This window comes from Malaclemys terrapin, chromosome 1 (assembly GCF_027887155.1).
Source record: "Malaclemys terrapin pileata isolate rMalTer1 chromosome 1, rMalTer1.hap1, whole genome shotgun sequence".
Taxonomy (NCBI): Eukaryota; Metazoa; Chordata; order Testudines; family Emydidae; genus Malaclemys; species Malaclemys terrapin.
This window is the reverse complement of record NC_071505.1, coordinates 84662165-84673756: the sequence shown is the minus strand read 5'-3', so window position 1 is coordinate 84673756 and position 11592 is coordinate 84662165.

The window sequence follows — 11592 nt, the reverse complement described above, 5'->3', positions numbered from 1 at the left end:
TCATGTATAAACCCCACTTTAAAGTCAAATAAATTCTTTATTTATTTTTATTTATTTATTTTTACAGCACTAAAGGGGAAGTTGCTACACATTGTACTGTTTTGTCAACAGCCTTCTTAGAGTCAGAACTTTACAAGCCTCATGATTATATACACTGAAAAGAAGTTTCCTAACAGAGTTGAACAGAGTAAACAAATTGCACTGATATTCATTTGAATTTTCAAGCTAATTTTTATGCCTATATGCTTTGAATATATTTGTACTCTTATGTTTTCTTCTTGTGAATATTCTGTGGAACGAATTTAGTGGCAGGAATGTTAATAGAAACAGCAACATTTTAAATGAGTACTATAGAATACTTACGGAAAGCGATTTTGGAATTCTGAAACATCCAATCAGGCAACAGAAACATTTCATGTGACCGATGTGTCCAATCAATACTAATGCACACAGCTCAAATTTCTTATGTTGAACGCTTCCTGGGAATTGCTCTTGAATTATTTGCTTAAATTATTTGGAGAATAACTTTCAATGTATTAATTTGAGAAAAAACCCTATCAGCTCTTTGCTGATAATTCACAAACAGAAAGGGAGGCAGAATTAATTAAACAATATATTCATTTTGAAGGATTCACCCAGCTCCGTGTCTAATAAAATATCTTTATGCAAAGTATACACAGTACATAGTTTTCTGAAATTTATTAGAGTATCAATCTTTTGTAGCTAATTTGCAACAGAATCATTTTGAATTAGAAAAGTTTGAACTAAAACCACCTCGCTTTTTACACACACAAAAACTATTTTCCTCAGAAAAGTAGCAGAGCTCAGGTAGCTGTCCTTTTGTAGGCTTAGCACATTGTGTTTTGCTGTACCATATAGTCCTAGAAATTATCATTGCCCCATATAAGTATAAAAAATGAAATCTGACAATGCCATCCAACATTTACTAAAGCAGGCAAAACTGTCAAAATGTGTGTATTGATATCAAACTTTCAATGCAATGGTTGTAAAAAAGACTGTCTTTTGAAAAAAGTTGAAAATATGTTTTTATAAAAATGCAAGATTGACATAGTAAATATACTGTACATATTCGCATACAAGTTGACCAAACGAAGAGGCTGATTCATAGGGGTTTGGTTTGTACATGGGTCAGTCCTGCTTGAGGTACCCAATCCTGGGTGTCTGGGTGACAAAATGGTAGATAAAATTCAACGTTGATAAGTGCAAAGTAATGCACATTAGAAAAAATAATCTCAACTATACATACAAAAGAATGAGGTCTAAAATTAGCAGTTACCACTCAAGAAAGAGATCTTGGAATCATTGTGGATAGTTCTCTGAAAAAAACGCTCAATGTGCAGCAGCAATCAAAAAAGCGAACAAATTGTTAGGAACGAGTAGGAAAGGGATAGATTAAAGAACAGAAAATATCATAATGTTGCTATATAAATCCATTGTACTCCCACACATTGAATACTGTGTGCAGTTCTGGTCACCACATCTCAAAAAAGATATATTAGACTTGGAAAAGGTGCAGAGAAGGGCAACAAAAATGATTAGGGGGATGGAATGGCTTTCATACAAGGAGAAATTAAAAAGACTGGGACTGTTCAGCTTAGAAAAGAGATGACTAAGTGGGGGGATATGAGAGAGGTCTATTAAATCATGAATGGAGCAGAGAAGGTGAAGAGGGAAGTGTTATTTACCCCTTCACAATAACCAGACATCACCCAATGAAATTAATGAATATGCAGCAGGTTTAAAAGAACAAACGGAAGTATTTCTTCACACGGTGCACAGTCAATCTTTGAAACTCCTTGCCATGGGATGCTGTGCAAGCCAAAAGTATAACTGGATTAAAAAAAGAATTAGATAAATTTATGCCACCAAATTCAGGTCCACCAATGACTATTAGTTAAGATGATCAGGGACCACAATCCTACACTTTGCTTATCCCTAAACTTCTAACTAGAAGCATCTGGCACTGCTGCTGTTGGAAGACAGGCAGCCTCTTCAGTAGTTTGTAAGTGCCTCCTGCTGTCCAGGCCTAGAAGTTTTATTCCTACACAAGGAATGTACAATGTCAGCAGAAGACAACCTTTCCCTCCCCATCTGTGCCCAGCCAAGATGTTGCAGCTTTTATCTGTTCATGCTGGTCTTGCCAGGGTTATGGCTGCTTACTATTAATAAATAAATACAAGTTTAACATTTAATTAATTGAATATAAATTCAGGGAACAGAGGTTTTTCAAATAAAAGATTTTGTCTCCACTGAACTAAAACAGAACCCTATTACAATGTGTTTTAAAAATAAATCCATCAATAAAATAAATCTTTTGGGCTTTGAGGTGATATCTTTAAAAAGGTTTTTGATATAGGACTTCTTTAATGTGCCTACAGATAGATGGGGGCCTTATTCTATTTTTTTAACTCACATCAAGGCTAAGGAGAATTTTGGCCTGAGTAAGATCTGAGGAAAAAACAGAAGGTAAATTTGTGACTGATCTTGTGAGCCTGCACAGTAGAAGAAGGGAAGTATAAGGTGCTTCTTACTCTCCTGTGGGCTACCCACATTGTCATCACAGCTTGGGAGAAAGGCCGGCCTCTGTGAGGACTGTTACTCCCCACATGCAGGTTGGTGGGAAGTGGGTGGAGCCTTGACTCTGCTTTCCATCCACAACCTGTGCCAGCCATCACAGAGAGCCTGGAAGGAGAAATAATTGGCATGGGTCTAGGGGCTGACATAGGTTATTGGTGCAAAGGGGAAATAAGGGACCAAACTGAAATGGTTCTAGTCACAATTTGATTCCTGGTCTGCTTCTGGGGCAACACATGATTTCTCAGGACTAATGGAAAATCCACAGTCTAACCCAGAGTAAGGACTTCAGGGTTTGAAGCATACAAAATATGGAAATTCAAGTATCTGGTCAACTTTGAATCCTACTTTCTGTAAAGACACATTGATAAAAGAAATGTTGTACATATAGACACATGCTTACTAAGTATTTCCATGTATTTTAACAACATTTTTATAGGAATAAAGTTTGCTATTAAGACACTTATGTTCATGCTTTAAAACACTTAATACAAACCTCATGCTGTGCTGTTGGTAAGATGAGTGCTCATAGAGATACTGTCAAGATTGTCTGATCTATACTTAAACCTAGCCACTATAACAACCTTTTTCTTTGAAACAAAATGTCTGTCTGGTTACAAAATGGAGACTATAGCAGAACCTTGTTTTTTAAAAGTGAATGCCCTGATTGTGAATAGCTACTAGCCATTGAGAACTAGGGCAGCAACATTGCTAATTTGTGTCTTTGCAACTGAGTGGCCCTTCAGCAAGCCCAGGGTGTAAGTTTGTACGTGCATCCATCTTTATTCTTCCACTTACTACCCTTCTGTATTACTGTGTACAGGAAGAGTATTGATATTTACATGGTCCTGCTTTCCAAGAGTGCAATGTTCAAGTGTCTGAATTCAAACAATGCCAGTAGGATTTATTTTAGGCAGGATAATATCCTAGTCAGCAGTAATCTCACTGAAATGGAGGCCTACATTCTGAGAAGGCTGTGTGTGGCTTGGCTCTGCCAGAAGGATCTTGGATGAATTTTAGGCTTTTTAAAGATGAGGAACCCAATTTTCAAATGTGGGTGCCTTAACAGGACATGCAAACTCCATATTTGAGTACTTATCTTAGTAATTAGATACTTAAATTTCTGTTTTGAGGGCCTACACATCGATCCTAGTTTCCAAATTATTACTATTATTTGTATTATGATAGTATCTAAACATCTCAACCAACACCAGGACCTCATGGGATTAGGCACTATATAAACATTTGGTAAGAGACAATCCCTGCCCCCAAGAGTTTATAATCTAGGTGCCTGGAATAGCCAGCATGGATTTCATGCCAAACCAACCTAATTTCCTTCTTAGACAGGGTTACTGGCCTAATGGATAGGAGTAGCAGTAGATGTGGTATGTTGTTGTTATCCTTCGTGACTTTAGATAGTAACATCACCAAGAGTCAGAACAGTCTAAAGGGTATGTAGATGGGATTACTATCCAACTCTTTCCCAAATTTCCCCCCCCTAACCTTGTGACACCATATAAGCACCTCTAAGGCACAGCAAAACTGCAAAGCCAGACTGGGAACATCATTCCCAACTCTCTCTCTCGCACCCCTACTCTCTCAGCCTCCAAGGCAACATGGCAAAGCCTAACAGCATTTACTGCACAGACAAAATTTCCAGTGAAGCCTTCCTCATTGCACACACTGCTCACCATCTCTGAGGTTCCTCCAAGGCTGGGAAGAATCTCAGGGAGGGACAATCAGAAATACATATAAAAAATGCTATCACAGCGTCTCTGGAATATGAACAATAACTGTTTGAGTTTTTCCCCTACTCCGACAGCCAGGGGTTCTGCAGTGGCCAGACACTCAAGGACAGGGCCTTTATCAATGAGTAAGCAGCTGGCTAATCTGAGGGGAAGGAAACAGAAAACTCAGGCTTAAATGTTCATGGACCTCATTACAGAGTCCCAAAGAAAAACAAAAATGCGGGGGAGGTGAAGGCAATATTTGAGGACAGAGAAGGGAAAAGACACAGAGCTCTCCTGAGAGATCATGGCAGTGGGCAAGGACAGCGTTGCTGTGGCAAAAGATAATATTGACAAAGGCCATGAGATGCAGAGGCAACTCCTTGAGGAAACACAAAGCCAGAATACCCTGCTGCATCACATGTTGCTGATAGGACAGCAGGCAATGCAGTACAGTAAACCAGAACCCAACCATATTCTGCAGCCTAATCTCCTGACCATTACCAGACTTTATAACACATGTAAAAGTACCTTTCCAGAGCATTACACATCTGCATGACAATGGCCCCAAGCTGGTTGGCTACATACCAGTAGCATTTGGGGGTTGCCACCTTCCAGATGGCAATGGTGAATTGCCTCTCCATGAATATGGGGCACTGCATGTGGCTACACAGTTGTTGTAGCTCTAGGGCTATGTCAGTACATATCTCAGAAAAGGTTGCCTTTCTCATTCTGAAATTCTCTCAACTTCTGATCATCCCAGGTCTGCAGAATGATCTTTTCCCACAAACCCACACTGGTTTCCCAAGCCCAGAAACTGCACTGCACTGGGTGAAGCTGCTCCAGGAACCAGTCCTCTACTGTCAGTCAGTCAATGTCCTTTTCTTCTTCCTTATCTTTGTCCTGCTTCTTATGTCACTGACACTCCTCCTGCTGCTGGCGGAGCTACTGCTGCTGCCACCAAATCATAAGCTGGGTGGTGTGGCAGGCGAAGGCTAAGGCTGAATTCATCTGGCTTTGAGTGTTGAAATACAGTCTGAGCAGCCTCTGCATATTCACAGCATAGTGGTGTGGGACATTGTTGGGTCCATGCAGCTGACATCAATTCAAAAATGGCAGTAGCCTGCCCAGAAAGGAAGCATGGGCTGAAGACAGTGGAAACGTGGGATTTTAAAAAATTTGAACCCATCTGGCTTCTGCTATGCAGCCCACAATTCACAGTGAAAAAAATCCCAGGATGCACACTGCTCAGCAGTGAAGCATGGGATACCCACTGAGAACACCATGTGCTTAGTACACAGTAAACTGCCACTATGTGTACACACAATGTGAATTGAAAGACGTGTGCATGCCATTTGTATGGCATTTGGACTAACTGACTTGCTCAAGGTCACAGAGGAAGTATGTGAAAGAGCTGGGAATTGAACCCACATTCCTGAGTCCTAGTCCAGTGCCTTAACCAAAGACCATCTTTCTTCTCAAGTATGTGTACAATGGGGACACCAGGAAGGCATTTGGCTGTCCAGTTAAGTCACACACATATGGAAATTGGGACCACAGTATATATTGCATTAAAGCTTTACTTTATAGTGTTTACATATAATAGAAGTACTTGTTATGCATGATAGCTACAAACACAATTTAACCACCTATAGACAGCAGTTATAAAAGTCATGATTATATAGTCTGCTTTTGGATTTACATGTCAGAATAACCATTTAGCCCCTGATCTTGCAAAAAGACCACTTGTGCAAAGGGATATGTCCATGTGATTGTTTTTTCAGAATTGGGGCCACACACTGTAATCATGCATTTACCCTAAAATGACCCTGCTACTAAATAGTACAGTACTAAAAATGTAATTAAATAAGCAATTGCATACAAAATTCTCACAGTATCTCCAGTAATGAGACTAGGCATTTTGCAGATAGTACTCATTCTTTATTGCTTATTATTTACACAGTGTCATTAGGGGGTATAGTGCATTACTGACAAAAAGACACACTTGCCCTGAGGAGCTTACAATCAAATTAGACATAGCACAGCAAGGGATGAAAATAAACAAAGAGTGCAGGAAGAAGAATGGGAGGATGAAGGTTACAACACTGAAAGACTATGAGATATGCTTGTTATGTTCACTTCTTGTTAGTGCCCGATCCCCCCGCCCCAATCTATCCTGACACTAAACCTGAATGATGTTTCCGAGGAATCATGCATGAATTCATATAGCTTCTTGTGATAAGCTGCTGACATGCTAGCACTTTTTAAGACAGAGGAGACATGTTACAGCAACAGTAGCCTGTTTTTCACTGCAGGTGGAATATTCTGATCAACCAACAGCTTATCAGCACACTTAAATTCACCACACACTTCACAAATCCTGTTGAATGCCATTTGAAAATCACCATCACCACTGATACAACTTCCAAGATAAGGCTCCTCACCAATATCAGCTATTACTTGCAGAGGTTCAATATAAAGGTGTACAAAGCTTTTTCCTGAACAAATTAAGCCTCGGCTTCATGGATGAATAGCAGAACCGCTGGTACTCACAGTTCTTATTTATATTCAATGCCCATTGCAAGTGATGCTCTTTAATTTATATTTCCTGCACTGCATAGCACAAAAAGCACTTAAATCTAAAAAACAGACATTTTTCTTTTAGATTAAATCTTTTTTTGAAAAAAAAAACATGGTACATACAGGGGTATGATATTAACCTGGAACAAAAAATCAGCAGACCAGAAGTGAGTGTCACATTAGCTCAGCTCCTGATGTGTTTATTTTCACCAGATCTGTGAAGGAGGCTGAAAAGCAGAATCTCTTGCCTTATAGAGCTCCAATAAGCAGGCATCATATGAAACAGCAAGCTAAAAAAGCTTCAGCAATGCATGGCCTCTTTCCCCCCCCCAGATATGTGGAGTACAATCGATTAACACCTGATCAGTAAAAGAGGTTTATCAGAAACAAAATTAAAATAATTGCACAGTAAATACAAGTTGCCATAAGAGATGTATTTTATGACATAATTTAGTTGAATTAGATAGTATTGAGTCTCTGTGTACTTTAATCAGAAGACTAAATGAGCCTAGAAAAGATTTGAACTGTATGAGTATTGACACAGTCATGTTTTCAGACTTCAAGATCACATCCAATGCTTTGGATAAATTGCTACTCTCAGTAAATGAAAAGAAAGGTTCACATATTCGTATTAATGTCATGAGTAAGGATAGAAACATCCTCCACAAACTTCATATCAGAGAACGATACATATGAATAAATACAAGATGATTTACCGTTTTCATCACCAATTGGGCTGAAGATCCAATCAGAAAACTCTGCAACAACATTCATGTTACTTTACCTCTCTGTTTCCCTCCCCACCCTTTGTTCGTCTTGTCTAGACTCTAAGCTCTTTGGGACAGAGAATGTCTTTTACTGTGTTTGTATAGTGCATAGCACAATGGAATCCTGATCTCAGTTGGAGGCTCCTAGATGTTACTGTAATACAAGTGACTAAATCATAATGGTTTGAAATGAAAAATATCTAGCTGTCAGTAAATGTGAAAGATGTTGTTGTCCTAAAAAAGCCTTAAAAAGAACAGGAATACTTGTGGCACCTTAGAGACTAACAAATTTATTAGAGCATAAGCTTTCGTGGGCTACAGCCCACTTCTTCGGATGCATATAGAGTGGAACATATATTGAGGAGATATATATACACACATACAGAGAGCATGAACAGGTGGGAGTTACAACTGTGAGGCTGTCTGGCAGGTGGAGTAATGCAGGTGTTACAACAAGTTACAACTCCCACCTGTTCATGCTCTCTGTATGTATATATATCTCCTCAATATATGTTCCACTCTATATGCATCCGAAGAAGTGGGCTGTAGCCCACGAAAGCTTATGCTCTAATAAATTTGTTAGTCTCTAAGGTGCCACAAGTACTCCTGTTCTTTTTGCAGATACAGACTAACACGGCTGCTACTCTGAAACCTAAAAAAGCCTTAATACCCTCCCAAACCAAAACAAGACTGAGAAACTCCATGCCATTTGTAACTTGATTAAAAATATCAAAGGATTTGACTGTACATATCTCGTTGACACAATCGAAGCCCTTATACAAAAAATTCTTTGCTGTTTTTAAAAAGTGGCACCTCCTGAGACTTGGATTCTGCTGAAATAGACATTGTGAAAGACTTTTCCTAAGATTGACAGCAGACGAAATATTCTGCCACTTATTACAATCCTGTTTGGCGGCGTAATTATGGGTATCTTTGCTCCATGCTTTCTGAATGATTTCCACCTGCCAGACAGCCTCACAGATTTTATGCATTCAACAATTGTAGAGACGATCACCCCCATATTTCAGCATATATACAGAAATGGAACTGACATCAAGTGACTGTCTATTTCTGATCTGTCTTACAGTTTCTGTCCTTTCAATGTTGCCTGCATTTATAGAAAATCCAGTTCTTACCTCTCATTTTCTCCCAAACACAGAATAAGAGAAATATCATAAACATCAGAGACAAAAACAAATTTACAGCAGTCTCTAAAGAGCAGTCTTTACATCATATACTAAATGGGCAGTAGAATTAGAAACTACATATCGCATCTCTATTAAAGACTGTTTGAACTGGAAGCTTGACGAGACAGAAGATTCAGGGCCTGATTCTGAAAGTTGCTGAGCACCTGAAGTTTCCATTAGCTTTAATAAGGGCATCAGAGCCTGTCAGATTCAAGGCTCTTTGTGAATAAAAGAAACATTTTCCGCCTTTTAAATGACTGTTTCCAGTGACAGACAAGAACAATGTGAGAAAGGACAAAGAGAGCTTTTCTGTGCAAATTTAGGGACACCCCTGAAAATGAGGGCAACATGTTTTTCCTGGGGTTATTTTAGCTGAAGTCTCCAGAGAAGTCCCATTAAAAATCTCCATTAAATCTTATTTCCATTGAGGAGTGATATCATTTGTGATCACTGGACACCATCTTTAGCTTTGACATGAAGTACATTATGCTACTTTCACTTTATCTTTTGTAGATTTAATTGTGTGGTAAAGTGTTCTTAACCCTCCTCATGTGGTACTGGTCTAGGAGTCAGCTTTTTACTCTTCATCTATCTTCTTTTATCATATCTTCGACTTTCCTTTATCTTTCTATAACTATTGCTGTCATGTAAGTGTCTAGATACTATCCTCATTTGTGGTAACCTCTAGCCTAGCTTTTAAAATCCCTTTCTTTTCAAAATAAGCCCTGTCTCTTGCCTTTTCCTCCTTTCCTCCAGCTTTCTTTGGGATCTGAGATTTTCATCACTAATGTAAACACAAAGGGCAAAATTCTGCTCCCAGTTACACTGGTGCAACTCCATCCAAACCAGTGGGGTTGCACTAGTGTAACAAAGCAGAATTCAGCTCATGATGTTCTCAGTCCAAAGCCCTGCTTTGCTGCTTCCTCTGAAGTATTTGTGCTTACACATGCTTCCTGCTCCAGTATGCCATGGAGCACTAGGGAATTTAGCCCCTCTGTGTATGCCATTTTGGGTTGGGAATGCTGTGAAGGATAGAGGATTTTTCTTCTCATCATTTCCCTCTTCAGTATAAATCACATTACTCAGTATATAGTTATTTTCGCCCAGACAAGGTAAGTACATTAGAACTGATGAGCTCTCTTGGGGTATATCTACACTAGGAGATTTTGTATCTGTTTAGCAGTTGAACCACTGCACTGGCACTTCCCATAGTGTAGGCTGCAGTGCAGACAAAGCACAGGGATTGTACCACTTTGTTTCATAGACCTGCTCAGAGCAGTTATATCAACCGAAACAATGCTTGCTCCTAGTTCACACTATGGCTTATATTGTTGCTGAAGAATGGATAAGAAATATTTTGGTGCAGACAACGTCTTGCAAGCTAAAGAATTTAGTCCTGCATTATGTGACTTGCGGGTGACAGGGAATGTCCAGCTCACACTGCTAGTTCCTTTTCTTCTATGGGAGTACACGGAGCTAGATTATGAAGCGCTCTAAAGATTTTCCATTAGAAACATTTTATAGGACAAATGTGGTCTGAGCACAGGACTGGGAATCAGGAATTCCTGCATTCTGTCTCAGGACTGATTCCTCAGTGGCCCTGGGGTAGTGCTTTAACCTTTCTGGCCCACTTACCTATTTGTAATGAGGATAGTAATATTTCCTGGCTTACATCGGAGGGGTGTTCTGAGGAACATACAGTCCTTTGAAATAAAAAAAGCACAAATTATTTGAAAATGTTCCTGTTATTGTTCATGACCTCTTTCACTTCACCTGTGCATTCTAATTTTATTCCAATTTCTCAGTTTTTAGAAAGGGGTTTCTTAATATCATGTTTTTCTGACAAAGAAAGAAAATACATTTTAAAATAGAGGCAAACTATCAAAGCACTGAGAATACAACCTGCACTGGGACAGTGTCCCAAGCTGTGGAAAACAACAGAACATTGACCCAATCAGGATGGTGGTGGGACTTTGCTCCATATTAAGAAATGACCAGTCTAGTAAGAGTATTGAAGGGCAGTCATCAAGGTCAGAGGAGTAATACAGAGATGTTCCAGATAGCTGGCTACCACAAATAAAGTGTGAGTTAAACAGGATGAAGTTTAACAAAGACAAATGCAAAGTGCTCCACTTAGGAAGGAAAAATCAATTTCACACATACAGAATGGGAAAAGACTGTCTAGGAAGGAGTACGGCAGAAAGGGATCTAGGGGTTATAGTGGACCACAAGCTAAATATGAGTCAACAGTGTGATGCTGTTGCAAAAAAAGCAAACATGATTCTGGGATGCATTAACAGGTGTGTTGTGAGCAAGACACGAGAAGTCATTCTTCCGCTCTACTCTGCTCTGGTTAGGCCTCAGCTGGAGTATTGTGTCCAGTTCTGGGCACCGCATTTTAAAAAAGATGTGGAGAAACTGGAAAGGGTCCAAAGAAGAGCAACAAGAATGATTAAAGGTCTTGAGAACATGACCTATGAAGGAAGGCTGAAAGAATTGGGTTTGTTTAGTTTGGAAAAGAGAAGACTGAGAGGGGACATGATAGCAGTTTTCAGGTATATAAAAGGGTGTCATAAGGAGGAGGGAGAGAACTTGTTCACCTTAGCCTCTAAGGATAGAACCAGAAACAATGGGTTTAAACTGCAGCAAGGGAGGTCTAGATTGGACATTAGGAAAAAGTTCCTAACTGTCAGGGTGGTTAAACACTGGAACAAATTGCCTAGGGAGGTTGTGGAA